Consider the following 18921-nt stretch of genomic DNA (forward strand, 5'->3'; position numbering starts at 1 on the left):
GCCGCCCCCGCCCTCACCGTCGTCGTCACCGTCGCCAGCCGTCCCCGCTGTGAGCCGCCGCGCTGCCCCGTCTCTGTTTTTTCTTTTTATTAGATTTTTTTTCATATATATATAATTTTTATATATGTATGTATGTTGCTATATGTATGTAGATGTTTATAATGTATTAATTTTTTTGTTCAGAGCATGTTTTTATTCATATGTGTATTAATGTTTTTGTTGCATATATGTAATTTTTTTCAATGTATATGTGAATGTGGTAGCTATATATGCATGATGAGGGGGGTGGGGGTCGATATACCCCCCCCCAATAACTTCGACATGAGGGGGGGTCGATATACCCCCTTCCTGATAACTTTGACATGAGGGGGGTCGATATACCCCCTCCCCGATAACTTCGACATGAGGGGGGTCGATATACCCCCTCCCCGATAACATTTTTGAGAAAAGTTTTATATATCTAGCTAGGAAGAAGGAAGAAGGAAGAATAAGAAAAACTTATATATATATATGTGTGTGTGTGTGTGTGTGTGTGTGTGTGTGTGCAAAAGTTACATTTTTATAATAGTTTTATCTAGGAAGAAGGAAGAAGAAAGAAGGGAAGAAAAAGAAGGAGAGGAAAAAGGGGAGAAAAAAGAGAAGAAGAGGAGAGAAAATAAGAAGAGAAAGAAGGACAAGAAGAAGAGGAGAGGAAGAAGTGGAGAAAAAAAAGAAGAGGCAGAAGAAGAAAAAAGAGAGGAGAAGAAGAAAAAATAGATTTAAGAAGAAGGAATAGAGGAGAAGAAGAAAAAATAGATTATTCTCCTCTATTCCTTCTTCTTCTCCTTTTTTTTCTTCTTCTCCTCTTTTTTTTATTCTTCTTCCTCTCCTTAATTTTTATCGGGAACGAGGGTGTCGAGGATCGCCGAGGGGTCAAGGGTCGGGAACTAGGGTAGAGGGTCGAGGCTCACCGAGGGGTTGAGGGTCGTCGTGGGGTCGAGGGTCGTCGAGGGGCCGAGGGTTCGAGGGTTGAGGGTCGTCGAGGGGTCGAGGGTCGAGGATCGCTGAGGGGTCGAGAGGTTGCCTTGTGTCAAAGTATTGAAGAAATCCATGGCTTCATCATTAGCCGGAAGTTACCGGGGCATGATGGTACGAAGTTGTCCAAAATTATTCTGGAACGGAGTCCCGGATAGGATAATTCGCCTTTTGGTACGAAGTTCAGCAAAGGCCTTCCAAATAGCGATATTCGGAAGGCTCTTGCTGAACTTTGTACCAACAAGCAAGTTATCCTATTTGGGACTCCATTTTAAAATAACTTTAGAGAGCTTCGTGCCATCATGCGCCTGTTACTTTCGCCTAATGATGAAACCATGGTTTTGTTGAATCCTTTGACACTAGACAAACGTGACATGAGGGGGTCAAGGGTCGGGAACTAGGATAGACGGTCTGGATCACCGAGCGATCGAGGGTCGTGAACTAGGGTAGAGGGTCGAGGGTCACCGAGGGGTCGAGGGTTGAGGGTCGTCGAGGGGTCGATGGTCCAGATTTATCAAGAGTGCCCCCATTATGGATGTGCACAAGTTGATCCAATTTTTTTTTCTAATCTCATATATATATATATATATATATATATTCTTCTATATGTCACGTTGTCTATCAAAGTATTAAAGAATTTCATGGCTTCATCATTTGCCGGAAGTAACAGGTGTATGATGCTACGAAGCTCTTCAAAGTTGTTTTGGAACGGAGTTCCTGATAGAATAATTCGCCTTTTGGTACGAATTTAAGCAAAGGCCTTCCAAATAGAGATATTCGGAAGGCTCTTGCTGAACTTTGTACCAAAAAGCAAATTATTCTATTGGGAACTCCGTTCCAAAACAACTTTGAAGAGCTTCGTACCATTATGCGACTGTCATTTCTGGCTAATGATGAAGTCATGGTTTTCTTGAATTCTTTAACACTGGACAACGTGACATATAGAAGGGTAGATGAGATCAGGAAAAATATGGACCATTTTCTGCACATCCAGAATGGCGCCATTTTGTTAAATCCCTTGTCAGTCCGGATGTCGTACATTCATGATAGAGGCGGTCCGGCCCAAACCCTACAAGCATTGCCGAGGCCACCCAAATTTACCAGGTTAAAAGACCATTGTCGTCGAGGCCACCCAAACCCTAGAAGCATTGCCGAGGCCACCCCAAACCCTAGAAGCATTGCCGAGGCCACCCAAATTTACCAAGTTAAAAGAGCATTGTCATCGAGGCCACCCCAAACCCTAGAAGCATTGTCGAGGCCACCCCAAATCGTAGAAGCGTCGAGGCCACCAACATGATTCCTTGTTGTGATTAGCTAGCTAGGTCTACATTTGCCACTAATGTATGCATCTGTCATGTTGGTATATTAATTGCCATGTTGTAATATTTGCAGAAACTATGGAGCACCGAGACTTGGAAGCAGAACAGGTATTCGGGGACATAATCCTCGATAGAGGTGATGTCTTGTCGTTTCTCAATGACACCGATGGTCTCAAAGGAGAGGGTGAAGCAGGATCCAGTGATCGAACAATGGAGGAGGAAGGACATGATCATGATGGCTCTGGTGACCGAATGCCGGTGGAAGAAGGAGACATTGATGACGGCTTCGGTGACCGAACAAAGTCTGGCCAGGTGTATATATTAATTAAGCCTGTGTTGACTAGCTAATAGATGCATTAATTGTTTTGGTATGTACACATATTAACTCTCTTTTTTCTTATTTTCTAGCCCTCCGGATTGAGCCAAACTTCGGTAACGAGAGGAGGCCCGAAGAAAAGGTTGCGCCAGGATGAAAGGTTCACCATCACAGCAATCGTGGGCGATGGCCAACCGATTGAACCCAACCGGACCAAGGAAGCATTTTCTGCTCAGTGCGGGGTTCTTGTTAGGGACATGATCCCGATCAGCATCCACCAATGGTATAAGCCTAAGAATGAAGACCCTTAAGTGTCTTATGTCAACGATAGGCAGAAAGATGATCTTTGGACCGCGCTGAAGGCAAATTTCACCCTACCGCCAGAGGAGGATCCGGAGAAGCCAGTTATAGAGCCATTGGTCAAGGCTCGTGCTCTTAAGAAGATGGCAGATCTATTCAGGAGGTGGAAGAATGAGTTGAAATCAACGTTTGTCGACAAAGTGAAGACTCCAGAATTCACCAGCTGATTTGAGAAGATAAGAGATCAATGGCCCACATCTGTGGCCTACAAGACATCGGAGAAGAGGAAGAAGATTTCAGCGACAAACAAGAAAAATGCTGCAAAGAAGGAGCTTCACCATCGCACGTGGTTAGGTGGCTACCTCAAAGCCCGGACGTTGTGGGACGAGGCTGAGAATGACCTGCTTGCTAAAGGGGTCAAACCAGAGACATTCCACTGGCCAGACCGTTCAACGATTTGGTTCTTCAGGGTTGGGGGAACGTTGGACTCTAAAACAGGGAAGTGCATTTGGACAGACGAGCAACTTGAAATACCCGTCAAGAAGCTTCAGCAGTATATCGCCACAGCGCAGCAAGGGATGTTCGTTCCCGACAGAGAGAACGACCAGCTCACACAGGCCCTCGAGAATCCTGAGCACCTTGGACGAACATGAGGCATGACAGGCTCCATTGCGTGGAAGGTTGGGTTTACTGGCGCAGGCGGTTACAAAATATGGGAGAGGAAGAGGATTGTGGAGCAGACCGAACTGCAAAAGCTGAATGCAAGGGTATAAGCACTAGAGGAACAAGCAGTTCACAGCCAGCGACCTGCGGGAGCTACCCCAGAAGCTACCCCTCCATCTCAGCGGATAAGAAGCGTGGCTTCCACCGAGCTCCTTCAGCAGCCTAACTTCACAGCTCCCAACTACCCTGTGGATGCAATCACGGAGGCTCAAGATTGCCACCTTATGGCGGAATGGGGGCACCTCAAAGTCAAGGCGACTGTCGGCTCTGTCGCACCTCCTGAACCCAGCGCAACTTTTCACTGCCTTCCGATTCCACGAGGCTATGCTATTGTGATGGTCGATGAAATAACGGAGGGATTTGAGGAGCTCGAGCTTGACCACCCTACCGATGAAGGGGAGACTCAGCTGGGTCTTGCTCTGAAGACTCCATGTCTATGGCAGAAGGAGCTCATCAACCTTCCGAACTGGACGCCTCCGCCTCCTCCTCCTCCTCCGGCAAGCCAGGGCACTCCGCCTCCTCCTCCGGCGAGTGATCAGGGCACTCCGCCTCCTTCTCTGGCTTCTCCAGCGCATGGTGGCACTCCGCCTCCTTCTCCACCTGCGCCGGCGCGTCCGAGCAGCCCACCTCCTCCTCCACCTTGTCAGCAATAGCGGAAGACAGTCGCCACCACTATGGCTGCTCTGGTGTGTCGTAGCACTCCGCCTCCTTCTTCTCCGCCTCGTAAGCAACAAAAGAAGACAGCTGCAGCAGCTCCGGTTGCTCCGACGTCTAGCAGTACAGCTAGAGACGGGAGGCAATACAGATTCAGTCCATCTCTCAAGCCTCTAGAGAAGTTACCGTACGAGATGACCAAGGAGAAAAACGCGAAGATCTGTAAAGCCCAAATGAAAGACTTCTTTGATACGCAAAGAGCTAAGAAACATCCACCTCCGGCGGAGAAGATAGATCCTGTGAAAGTTCAACACACTGTCGATGCCCTGAAGCGACCACCACCTTCCCCGCTGCTAACCAACTATGATCGCATTATTCAAAGTTCATATAAGGAAGCGTCCCGGTTGGGAAGTACTTGCAGTGATCGAAGGTTAGCAGAACGAAGAAGTGGGGAAAAAATCCCCAGCTCGGCGAACAAGCGAACCAATCGTGCCCCCCCGCCCAAGGTGTCTAGCGATATCGTCGCTAATCATGCGAGGATGGTGCCCAGTACCAATCCTGGAGATTACCTGCCCGATGATGCACATTTTGATATAATTGAGGTGGACGAATTCAAATACCGGCACGGGAAGCCTCTCGTCAAACCTGGTCATCCTCTTCTAACAACGATGATGCGAAGATTCCATGAGTGGTACATGGACACCTGTAGCAAGTCTAGGAAGGATACTTTGACAGTGAGAGTTAAAGAGGAGCACGACCTCGTTGGAATTGATCTGTTGTCTGTTCCATTTGAGGAGTTCTTCCAGTTTTTCAATCAGAAGGCCCTCGATAAAATAATTGTCACTTGCTACTGTCTGTAAGTACTACTTCTGTAATTAAGTCTCTATACATAGCTCAGCTCTTTCATTGCATGTATATATAATTATCCTCACTATATTATGCAGATTGAAGATCGCCGAATGCAAGAAAAGACAAATCGGTGATATTGGGTTCATTAACACAAATCTCTTAGATGAATGGAATGTTAAATATGATGCCAAACAAACCGAGGCCAACTTGCTACGATCGTTGCTTCAAAAATCAAAACAAAGATAAAATACTCTTTACTTACAACTTGAAGTGAGTGTTACTATCTTGTGCATATTCGGTTTCCATTATTACTCAAGGTTATAGTAATGTAATTGATGAGTTATGCATGCGTGCGCAGCTTCCACTTTATTCTGCTAGAGATTAAGCTTGAGCAGGGACTAGTAACTGTCATAGCACTACAAAAAAGACACATCTATGACATTTTGGGCCGAACGAATTTTTTTCTATCATACTTATGACACTTCTATGACGATAATTGTGACAAAACCCGGTATCATCATAGATGTGCTGGGGTCCTACTTCTATGACAAAAAATCATGACAAAAATGGGCTTTTCATCCTGGGCGGGCCGGAGACGCAGCTGCATGACATTCTTTGGGTCGTCCATGATGGAAAAAACCATGGTAGAAGCGAGGGTGAGGAAAATATCGCGGGAGTTAGGGAATTATGGTGGGTGGTCGGGTCCGAGTGATGCATGTTTCTCTCGTACGTACACACATGTGTGTGAGGCGTTGGGCTCTAACTGAACCCGAGCGAGGCGTTGGGCTCTAATTGAACCCGAGCGATTGCACTAGCTATGTTACTGAACCCGAGCGATCAATCCCTTGCTGTTAACTGAACCCGAGTGATTCCTTCACTACTGCTGCTACCTGAAGCCGATCGAACACTGCTGCCTCATTCCCTTGATAAACAGTGAGCGTTGTTGAGGGGGTTTGGATGAACAGTTCCCGATGGGGGGTTAGGTAAACAGGACCACGTGGTAGTGGAGGCCGTTGCCGCTGGATGAACAGTACCCCGATCGATCGAGCCGGTGGATGAACAGGACCCCGTGGAGGGCTGGATGAATAGGACCCCGTGGAGGGCTGGATGAACAGTAGCCATTGGAGGGCTGGTTGAACAATAGCCGGTGGAGGGCTGGATGAACAGTAGCTCGTGGAGGGGTGGTTGAACAGGACCCTCGTGGAGAGGGCTGGTTGAACAGTAGCCGGTGGAGGAGCACGTGGTGGAGGCTGGATGAACATGAGCCCGTGGATGAACAGTCACAGGTGGAGGCTGGAGGAGGTCGATGGTGGATGAACAGTAGCCCGTGGATGCTGGAGGAGGTCGACGGTGGAGATGAATAGTATCCCGTGGAGTCCCGTTTTGCGGTACGCCACACCCCTCCCGATGAACAGGACCCCCGTTTCGACCGTAGCGTTCCAACACAAGTCCGTTTCCTCCGCTTTGCGGTACGCCACACCCCTCCCGATCAACAGGACCCCATTTCCATCGCAGGAGGTCTGTTTCCTCCGTTTTGCGGTACGCCAGACCCGTCCCGATGAACATGATCCTGTTTCGACCGTGGCCGGTCAAACAGAAGGCTGTTTCCTCCGTTTTGCGGTACGCCAGACCTCGTTTCCATCGGCTGTTCTGTCCAAGCCAGTTGGCTCCTGATGAACACGACGACGCATTCCGTTCCAACCCAGCTGGTTGCCTCCCCATGAACACGACGATTGAGGGAGTCCTGGATTAGGGGGTATCCGGACAACCGGACTATATACTTTGGCCGGACTGTTGGACCGTGAAGATACAAGACTCAAGACTTCGTCCCATGTCTGGATGGGACTCTCCTTTGCGTGGAAGACAAGCTTGGCGATCCGGATATTATATTTTCTTCTTTGTAACCGATTCCATGTAAACCCTAGCCCTCTCCGGTGTCTATATAAGCCGGAGGGTTCAGTCCTTAGAGCCAGAATCATAATCATCATAGGCTAGCTTCTAGGGTTTAGCCTCTATGATCTCGTGGTAGATCAACTCTTGTAACACCCGTATCATCAATATCAATCAAGCAAGAAGTAGGGTTTTACCTCCATCGAGAGGGCCTGAACCTGGGTAAACATTGTGTCCCTTGCCTCCTGTTACCATCAGCCTGAGACGCACAGATCGGGACCCCCTACCCGAGATCCACCGGTTTTGACACCGACATTGGTGCTTTCACCGAGAGTTCCTCTGTGTCGTTGCTACAAGGTTCGATGGCCCGTCTCGTTGTCAAGGACAACATCACCTCTGAAGGAGCGCTGGCTGTAGGCCAAACTCTCCGACTAGGCGGCTTCGTCATGGCCGCCCGATCGGCTGTCGCGCCAACGATGACCTCTCGGGTCATCACGAATAGCCTCCACGTCAATTCTGAACTCGCCGAACAGATGGATCCAAGGGAGCTCTCCTCCCTTAATAAGCTCTTGGATCGCATCGCCGCTTTGGGAGTCGCCACAGACTATGACCGGATCGGGCTTAAACCCGACCAAAGGGATATTAAATCCCCATCGATCACCCACGAGATAGCAGTAGTGGAGGAGCCGCATACGGATTATCCTTCTATTTTGAGGACAAATTATGTCCGGATGACCAAGCTCTCTTAGCCGGATACCCCCTCACGGGAGTACATGACCCAGACCCTGGACTTAGAATTGGGTATCGGGCCGGAAAAATCGGGCAGCGCCCCGGATCCCGAGCTATCAAGCCCGGAAGCTCCTCTGCCCCTGGGCGTTAGATCGGATCAGAATCCAGATTCAGCTACACCCACGCACCTCGACTTAAAACATCTCTCCCATATCAGAAAAGAGCCCAAAGAGACAGTACATCGCTACTGGGCCAGATTCCTCCTTGTGCTAAACAAGGTCACGGACTGTCGTAAGGAGGACGCAATCTCACTTTTCTACAAAAATTGCATGAACAAAGGGATCCTTAATGCTATAAGACACCGCGACATAGTACACTTTCCTGACTCAGCAGCCATAGTATAGAAGTACTGTGCGATGAAAAGCACCTGGAAAACCCAAACAGAATTTTGGGATAGTCCGGCTCTCACTAAAACCTTTGTCCGAGCTAAACGGGCAAACTCTCGTAAGTCAGCCGATCCAATCCCCAAGAAACCAAAGCCCACCCCAGGGCGTGGAACCGTATTAGAAGAATGGCTCAATGGGCCATGTAAACTCGACAGCACGCCGGACACTACACCAACACATAGCCTTAGAGCATGTTGGATACTCCGGCAGGTAGCAAAAAGTGGCGAGGAGCTTCTTGTAAGCCATAAAGCAGAACAACATCCCGCCAAAGAAAACAATACGGTACTTACAGACTTCGAGACTTTCACCTCAAATAATAGGCGCAAGCGAGCCCATCAAAATCTCGCTGAAATTTGCCACGTGTCAAAAATAAACCCGTGGAACGACACGGCTATGACTTTCAGTGCCAGTGACGAACCCCAATTCCAGACAGTCCAGGCACCTGCCGCATTGGTCCTTAGCCCAATCGTGGACGGCTTTCGGCTCACTAAATTACTCATGGACGGCGGAAGTGGACTAAACTTGATCTATGAAGAAACACTCAGCAAGATGGAAATGGACAAAAGTCGCATTGAGCAGAGCTGCACAACCTTCAGGGGAACCATCCCTAGTCGGGAGGCACGGTGTGCGGGAAAAATCACACTCTATGTAGTATTCGGCACCCCAGAGAATTACAGGCCCGAAGAAATCACATTCCAAGTGGCTCCTTTCAGCAGAGGATACCACACACTTTTAGGGCGGGACGCATTCGCAAGCTTTCAAGCTATACCCCATTACAGATACATGGAGCTTAAAATGCCTGGACCCAATGGAATCATCACTCTAGCCAGTGACCCGGACGTCGCACTCCACGCTGAAAATAAAACTGCATCACTTGCCCTGGAGGCATTATCTGAAGCCCTAGCTGCTGAAGAACTAACAACACTGCACACCATAGTGGACAGGGACGAAGTGATACTTGACAAACGACCCAAGTCCACATCATTTAAACCCGCAGACGAGATAGTTAAATTCCATGTCCATCCAATGGACCCCACGAAGACAACTTCCACCGGGACACAGTTGAGCCCCACAATGGATGCTGCACTATGCGAATTTCCTACGCGAGTATTGGGACATTTTTGCTTGGCATCCTTCAGACATGCCAGGCATCCCACGCGAGCTGGCCGAACACAGCCTCAACATACTGAAAGGATACAAGCTAGTCAAACAGACTCTTAGGCGCTTCTCAGAGCCTAAATGACAAGCCATGGGAGAAGATCTAGCCAAGCTACTTGAGGCCGGATTCATCAGAGATATCAAGCATCCGGATTGGCTGGAAAATCTGGTAATGGTACCAAATAAGGACAAATCCTGGCGCCTATGCGTCGACTTCAAAGACCTCAACAAGGCTTTCCCCAAGGATCCCTTCCCCCTCCCTCGCATCGACCAAATCATCGAAGCCACCGCAGGACACGACTCACTGTGTTTCCTCGACGCATACTCTGGATACCATCAAATAAAGATGGCAGAGTCCGACCAAGCGGCAACGGCCTTCATAACACCGTATGGTCCTTTCTGCTTCAACACTATGCCTTTCGGGCTTAAAAATGCCGGCGCAACCTATCAACACATGATTCAAACATGCCTCGAGAAGCAAATCGGCAAAAGGTGGAGGCATACGTGGAAGACGTGGTCATAAAAACAAGACACGTCGTAACCCTAATAGACGACTTGAGGCTTACGTTCGATAACCTCCGGACATACGACATCGAGCTAAACCCGGAAAAATGTGTTTTCAGCGTGCCCTCTGGGAAGCTGCTCGGTTTCATTGTTTCCAATAGAGGAATTGAAGTGAATCCGGCAAAAATCCAAGCTCTGTTGTAGTTGGCTATCCCAACAGACCTCAAGCATATCCAGAAACTAGCTGGATGCATGGCTGTCCTAAGCCGCTTTATCTCCTGATTAGGAGAAGAGGCATTACCTCTTTACCGCCTTCTTCGGTGCACCGAACACTTCATGTGGATGGATGCAGCCGTGGCTGGACTGGACGAAATAAAGACCTTATTGGCCAGTAATCCAGTCCTAATAGCGCCAAATACTGGCAAACCTATGCTATTGTACATAGCGGCAACACATCAAGTTGTAAGTGCAGTGCTCGTCATCGAACGAGAGGCTGACGGATAGAAATTCCCGCTCTAGAAGCCGATATATTACGTATCCATGGTCCTCACCGCATGCAAATCCCGATACCCACACTATCAAAAGATAGCATACACGGTCTTCTTGGCATCCCGAAAGCTACGACACTACTTCCAAGAGTGTTCGATCATGGTGGCCTCCGAAGTACCACTCAACGACATAATAAATAACCATGACGCTACATGCCGGATTGCTAAATGGGCCATCGAGCTCCTTCCGTTCGACATAACATACAAACCACGGCGGGCCATTAAATCGCAAGTACTGGCCGACTTTGTTGCCGAATGGACAGGAGCCGAACTCCCTAAAGTGTATGACTCGTACTCTAACTGGATCATGCACTTCAACGGCACTAAAATGCTGGCCGGATTAGGAGAAGGTGTAGTCCTGACGTCTCCCACCGGAGACACGGTCCAATACGTACTCCAAATATTATACACAGACTCCAACAACGCAACCGAATATGAGGCTCTGTTACACGGTCTTCGGATGGCAGTCTCTATGGGCATTCAACGCCTGGAAGTGCGCGGGGATTCAAATCTCGCAATATCACAAATAAATGGAGACTTTGATGCCAAGGATCCGAAAATGGCGGCCTATCGTAATGCCGTCCTCAAATTATCATCTCGATTCGAGGGGCTCGAATTCCACCATGTGGCTCGAGAAACAATCAAGCGGCGAATATCCTCGCCCGCATCGGCGCTAAACGAGACCCTGTCCCACCTAACATATTCCTGGAAAGACTGTTCAAGCCATTCGTGGTATGGGAAGGGGAGTCCGGCAACACTAGCACGGATCCGAATACACCCCCAGATTCTGAACCATCAAACGTAATCAGAGGCTCCACCACCGAAGTAACACCTTCGGCCCACAAAATCATGGCTGTAATCGCCTCGTGGACTGAGACTTTCTTGGCCTACCTAAATAGGCAGGAGCTCCTCGAGGACCAAAATGAAGCATGTTGCATCGTGCGGCGTTCCAAAGCCTACGAAGTCCATGAGGGGGAACTCTATAAGAAAAGTGCGACCGGAGTGCTCCAAAGATACATCTCCGAAGAGGAAGGGCGGTAGCTCTTGGCTGAAATCCATGCCGGACTCGGCGGATACCACGCTGCGGCTCGGGCACTTGTCAGCAAGGCCTTCCGCACAGGCTTATATTGGCCTACAACCCGAGTAGACGCATAAGACCTTGTCCAACACTGCGTCGGTTGCCAGCTCTTTGCCAATCAGAGCCACATGCCCCCTACCGCTCTCCAAACAATCCCCATCACTTGGCCCTTTGCGGTCTGGGGGCTGGATATGGTCGGACCCCTTAAAGGGGGAAGCCATAAGAAAAAATACTTATTGGTCATGGTGGACAAGTTCACCAAATGGATAGAAGCTAAACCAGTCAAAACGGCCGAATCCAGACCAGTGAGAGACTTCATATCCGGGGTTGTACACCGATACGGCGTCCCCCATAGCATCATCACTGATAATGGCTCAGACTTCACAGACGATGAAGTGAAAACCTGGTACAGCAACATGGGCATTAAGCTCGATTACGCCTTCGCCTACCATCCCCAAACAAACGGCCAGGTCGAACGTGCAAACGGTCTCATCATGAGTGGCATCAAACCCAGACTAGTGCGATCCTTGATAGAGTCAGACACGCACTGGGTCGAGGTGCTTGACTCCGTACTCTAGGGGCTGCGGACCACACCGAATCGCACCACCGGATACACATGATTTTTTATGGTATACGGCGCGGAAGCAGTACTACCCTGCGACATAATACATGATTCACCTCGCGTACGCATGTACGAAGAGAAGGAAGCCAAGCTAGACTGGCAGGACAACTGAGATGCCCTGGAGGAGGAGCGCAACATCGCAAAAGCCCGTTCCGCATTCTATCAGCAGCTGGCTCGACGGTACCAAAGCAGAGAAGTACGTGCCAAAACTTATAATATTGGCGAACTCGTTCTACGCCTACCAGAGAAGAAGAAGGACAAGCTCAAACCTAAGTGGGAGGGTCCCTTCGTTATTGACAAAGTTCTCACTGGAGGAGCGTACCGCCTACATAATGCATCCAATAACAGACTCGAGCCGAACCCATGGAACGCGGCTAGACTCCAGAGATTCTACGCCTAGCGCCGAACTCAGTGTTCGTCTCCTTACCACTCCTTTTTCATCATGTTCCTCCACTTTTTCCTTTCTCGTCCTTTTTCATTCTTCACACATATTTACTCAATACAGTGCAGACATCTCCTAATTCATGGCTTCTTGCTTCCTATACGGAAGCTAAATATAATTGCTTTCATGGCTTCTTGCTTATCACATATGCGTTCTTTTTCCATATGTGCCTTTTCTTCACCATTATATGCATCGATATGACTTAAGATGTGGCCATGCTGGGTTGCCTGGCTCTTGTGTTTATGATCTACGTTCCCGTTAATTCGGCTAGGGCATAAGGGGAGCACCTCTGCGATTGTTACTACCGGTTCAGCCGGATGTGTACCTCAGACTGGATGAAGCCGAAAGCTAGCGTTCTTAAGGGAATATTCGGTCGGTGAACAAAAGATGTTTTTTTTCATTTATCACAACGTGAACCCCCAGAAGTTTTTTATCCTGCGCCTCTGTTCGCAGTCCGGACATGTACATCGATGCATGTGCTCCTAGGGAAAGGAACCCCTAACGGAACTATTCTCCTTGGAAGATGTTTCTTACTATCCATGTAATATAACGTAACTAGTTGGGTACGTGTCTGTTCAAGCACTTATGACCCCTACGCCTGGTTTCCACGCATACCTCGGTTCTGCATAACTGAGCGGGTATTCGGATACACCCCGAACTGTCAGATCCGGGGTCTGAAGCGAAAAGGTCCGGCATGACAAATGATTTTAATCCGGCTAGGGACTACATATGTCCATTAAATTACATAGTCACTTGGACTGACTATATTCTTCCTCTATACCGTCCAACAGGTTATCTAGCTTACAATCCTGTTGGGAATACTTTGCGGCTAACGCTACCTGGTCAAACACCAAACTCACGGGAATTTCTTGCCCATCTGGCCCTGCCGGTCCGACTTCGGCCATATGGTTCGGGTCAAGCTTGGTGTAGCGCGTCTTCACCATAGCCCAGGCTTCTCTTGCACCTTGTCGGCAGGCTGACATCTTCCACAATCGGAAGCGCCGCCGTGCTCCTTGGAGCATATCCACGAGCTTCCCCATGCCTTTTGGCAGGAAGGTGGATGGCCACAAGGCCTGGGCAATACCCTACATCACCTGCCGACTCGCTCGTGCAACTGTGAGAGGTCTTGCAGCAAATCGCCTACAGACGCGGGCATCTCCTCTTCAGGGCGGCCCGTCAACATACCTATAGATATAAATTATTTCAATATGCTTCCTCGCTGAGCTGTACTACAGTTCGTCTAGGCACTTACCATAAATGTCGCAACGAAGCCTTCTGTTCTCCTTCACGGAGTCCGCCAGCTAAGGGCGGACATCTCCTAATTCGACGCCCAGCCGGACATTGGCATCTTGAAGATTGTTCTTCTCCTGCCTAACTTGCGTAAGAATACGCTCGCCAGCTTTTAGCTGCCTTTGGAGATGTGACTCGTCACCTCTTACGACCTCCGGATTCACCCCGGGATTGTCTGTAGAATTTTCTGTTAGACTTATCATACAAGCCACTTACTAATTGGTACATTTCCATACAATTGAGACAAATGTTACCAAATGAGGCCGTCTGGGATTCCTCTAGCTTGGCAACCGTGGCCCTCAGCTGGGTCTTGCACTCCTCCAGCTCTCGAGACAATTGGGCATTCTTATCTACAAGGACCTGTGCATAAATTGATCCTTAAAACAGTTGTTCCAACCGTTTCAAGCCTCAGGGGCTACTGCTATACATGCTTATCAAACTTTCTTACCCGTATATCTTTGGCATACTGGTCTGTCGCACGGGCAAGCCTGCCTTGAGCAGCTCAGATGTATGCATCTCCCGAATTGAAAGCATTAAATGCCTCTTCGGAAAAGATGTTGTTGTGAATTACGCCACGTCGGCGCCGGTGATTCATGGCACTCTCTACTTTGGAATTCGTGGAAGAGAGCATATCCGCATCCTCTGTCAGAGGACAATTCGGCATCGGCCCCGCGTCCGCTTCCTCCATCGAAGCCGGTCCTGGAATCCGGCTGGTGGAGGCGTGATTGGCAGGATCTCCGGATACAGTCCGGCTACTCCTCTTTCTGCCAGGACACAAAGGACGCTGTCATATTTCAAACACAATAATCACAGAGCAGGTTTTTTCCATACCTCTGTAGCGGCGTTTCGGCCCTAACCGCCTTCCTCTTAAACCTGCCCGATCCGGATGCCTTTTGCCGACGGGCCCCCAGGGGCTCGGCACCGTGTTCCGACTGTCGTCTCTACAAAAATACGATATTTTAGGCATAAGGCATGGCATCAGAAAGGATTCCTCTTCTGAGGATAGGGTTTTTTGGCTTTGGTTACACGCGATGCAGGTAGCAGTCCGGGATAGTTGGCGATAATGGCCACTGAGGCACCATCGCAACTCGCCTGATAAAATGTCCTGTTGACGATCTCCACAGTAATATCCGGGTCTTCTTCGAGTCCTGGATCGAAGACCCTTCCATGGTCCTCTGGCTGCGGGGAGGGGCTAGAGAATCCTTCGACGACCCTCCTTAGTTCCTGCTCAGAAATGTCGAGGTAAATAATCTTGACGAAGGACGCAGAATGAATGAAGCAGGGGAAAGAGTGACGACTTACCCAACTTGGGGGGTTGTACATAGAAAACCCATCCCGCGGTTTAATATGAAGGAATTCTTCTTCTTCTCCTTTATACAAATCGGAAAATATCCTCGCCAGAGCAACGGCGGAGTCCGGACCCTTACGACCACAGCGGGTAGCATCATCTTCCCCGTTGTAGTGCCACATGGGCTTCCCCCGATACTCAAGCGGCTGCACTCCCCGCATTATGCATATTTCCATAACCTCGACTATTGTCAGCTCTGATTTGGCCAGTAACTTTATCCTGTTCATCATGAAGTGTACTTCTCTGGTATCCTCCTCCTAGGGGCCCCGAGGGAGCCAACTTCGGCGTGCCTTGGGCGGAGCATTACTGAACTCAGGGAGACCTGTCTGGACTGGATCCGGAAGGGGAACATCATCGACATAAAACCACTCCGAGGGCCAGTTCTCCGGTGCCTTCTTGGGAGTACCGGATAGGTATCCGGTCTCGGTGACGCGCCATACTTCGGCTCCGCCCACTTGATATATGGATTCCCCCTGGTTGCGAGGGAGAGGCGAACAACTTCTTCCATAACCCGAAGTGAGCCTGGTAGCCCAGAAATTGTTCACAAAGGGCAATGTATCCTGCTATGTGCAACACGGAGGCAGGGGTGAAGTTGTGCAACTGGAGGCCGTAGAACTCCTGGAGCCCGCGAAGGAATGGGTAGATTGGAAACCCGACGCCTCTTAGCAGATGCGGGATGAGGCATATTCGCTCCCCCGGGGATGTATTAGGAGATCTCTCCGCCTGCTCCCCGCCATTATAGGTGTCTAGTCCAGCTCGGACGGGGACCATGAACGCCGGTGGAAGAAACCCCTGGGTCTGCAGCTCTATTAAGCGGTTTTGAGGAACAGAACATTCTTCCCAATCACCTGGCCTAGAGCTACAGGAGCGAGACGAGGAGCTGCGACGACCGGCCATGCTGGAATGATTCTTTCTAGGCGCGCTCTGTCGGGTGCTCGCTCAAGGGAAGAAGGTGGGGTTTGGATCTGAGAATCCCCGTCCCTTCAATTAGACGATTTTTGCTTGCAGGACCGGGGAGGCAAATGCAAAAATGCCCCCGCTCCTCGTATTCGCTTGACACATGGAGATGGTCATTATTGAAGCACAGAAGCCGAGGAGTACAACATTGATGGGAAGCCAGACACTATTCGTTACAACATGTACTTTGGAGTATTCGGAGATGGAACCTGCCTTGCAATGCTGAAGACAAACTGCGTGCCGGACTCATCGTCATTGAAGCCTGGTTCAGGGGCTACTGAGGGAGTCCTGGATTAGGGGGTATCCGGACAGACGGAGTATATACTTTGGCTGGACTGTTGGACCGTGAAGATACAAGACTCAAGACTTCGTCCCGTGTCCGGATGGGACTCTCCTTTGCGTGGAAGACAAGCTTGGCGATCCGGATATTATATTTCCTTCTTTGTAACCGACTCCATGTAAACCCTAGCCCTCTCCTGTGTCTATATAAACCGGAGGGTTCAGTCCTTAGAGCCAGAATCATAATCATCATAGGCTAGCTTCTAGGGTTTAGCCTCTACGATCTCGTGGTAGATCAACTCTTATAACACCCATATCATCAATATCAATCGAGCAGGAAGTAGGGTTTTACCTCCATCGAGAGGGCCCGAACCTGGGTAAACATTATGTCCCTTGCCTCCTGTTACCATCAGCCTGAGACGCACAGATTGGGACCCCCTACCTGAGATCCGCCGGTTTTGACACCGATAACGATGGTGCAGCTTCTCCGTTCCGACCCAGCCATGTGCACGAGCCCTGGCCATACGTGTGTGCGAGTAGGCTTTCGAGACCCCGCCTGTATGTACGTACGTGGCCGTATTTACTTTCTTGCACCCTGGCCGCTGTACGTAAATGTACATGCTATGTGCGCACCTCTACTACGACACGTGTGTGCCTCTACTACGACACGTGCCCTTCCTTACACAGCCACGGTTCATCACTGCAGCCTGCAGACAGATCGATCGTATGTATGTACAGGTTCGCGACCAGAATGACAATGCTACGTACGCTTTCACCAGGTGGGTCCTGACTATCAGGCACTTCCTTGCGTGCGAAGATGTAGCTGGTGGGTCCCAGTAGTCATGGGGGTGAATCATTTTTTTGCCCGTAATATGGACGCACTTCCTTGCGTGCGAAGATGTAGCTGGTGGATCCCAGCAGTCAGGGGGAAAACATTTTTTTGCGAAATATGGTGGCCCGTCCGGTGGGTCCCTGCTGTTAGGTGGAGGAATCATTATTTTCCGCGTAATAAGGAGGCACTTCCTTGCTGCGGCCGTGGACCCAGCTGTCAGCCTCTCCATGTAGAGTACTCTTCCGATGGAAGTCGTTCGTTGACCACATTGACCACGCCGCGCCGAGAGCACCAAGACGGTGGATGATGGCGAGGCCTGGGAAGGGAACGACATGGAGCTGGAGAAGACGCGATAGTGGATGCCCATGCGGAGAGGAGTACGAGTGTTCACTGGTTCGGTTGAAGTGTGAGGCTGCCATCGCCGCAGGGCCTGGCCAGCGGTGGGAGTAGTAGGGGGCTGTGGGGCCTCTGCGGCAGCACAGCCAGCCATGGGAGGCACGAGCAGGCGGCATGACCGGCGCTGCTTTGGGCGGCTGGAGCAAGAAGACCAGAGGTTGAAGAAGCACGACGGTCGCTGGGTGGACATCGTACAATCACTGCAGCTAGAATCGTTTATGTTGACTAAGTTGACAAAGCCCTTGGTATGTGTCAACTTAGTAGGCCAATAGGTCAGCCTCTGAAATGGTGGACCCCACATGTCTGGGGAGGAATCATTTTTTGGGCGGGTGAAGCTAGAATATCCGAGATTGAAGAAGAAGCACGACATCCGTTGGATGGACATCCAATGACCACTGTTGCTAGAACCGTGTGTTGACTAGAAGTTGATAAAGCCTTTCATACGCGTCAACTTATTTTTTTTGACGGGACACGTCAACTTAGTAGGCCCACATGTGTGTGGCAGAGAACTTATAGCCCATTTGAGATCTGTAAGAATATACATCTGATACGTCCATTTTGCATCATGTTTTTATATCGATATTTATTGCATTATGGGCTGTTATTACACATTATGTCACAATACTTATGCCTATTCTCTCTTATTTTACAAGGTTTACACAAAGAGGGAGAATGCCGGCATCTAGAATTCTGGGCTAGAAAAGGAGCAAACATTAGAGACATATACTGCACAACTCCAAAAGTCCTGAAACTCCATGGAAGTTAGTTTTATAATATATAAAAAATATTGGGCGAAGAAAGTACCAAAGGGGGGCCACCCACCATCCTCGAGGGTGGGGGGCGTGCCCTACCCCCCTGGGCGCGCCCCCTGCCTCGTGGGCCCCCTGCCAGGCCTCCGGTGCCAATCTTTGGCTATATGAAGTCTTTCACCCTGGAAAAAAAATCAGAAGCAAGCTTTCGGGATAAAGCGTCGCCGTCTCGAGGCGGAACCTGGTGAAACCAATCTAGGGCTTCGGCGGAGCTGTTCTGCCGGGGAAACATCCCTCGGGGAGGGGGAAATCATCACCATTGTCATCACCATCAATCCTCTCATCACGAGGGGGTCAATCTCCATCAACATCTTCACCAGCACCATCTCCTCTCAAACCCTAGTTTATCTCTTGTATCCAATCTTTGTCCCAAAACCTCAGATTGGTACCTGTGGGTTGCTAGTAGTGTTGATTACTC

Source organism: Triticum dicoccoides, chromosome 3B (genome assembly GCF_002162155.2).
Source record: "Triticum dicoccoides isolate Atlit2015 ecotype Zavitan chromosome 3B, WEW_v2.0, whole genome shotgun sequence".
Taxonomy (NCBI): Eukaryota; Viridiplantae; Streptophyta; class Magnoliopsida; order Poales; family Poaceae; genus Triticum; species Triticum dicoccoides.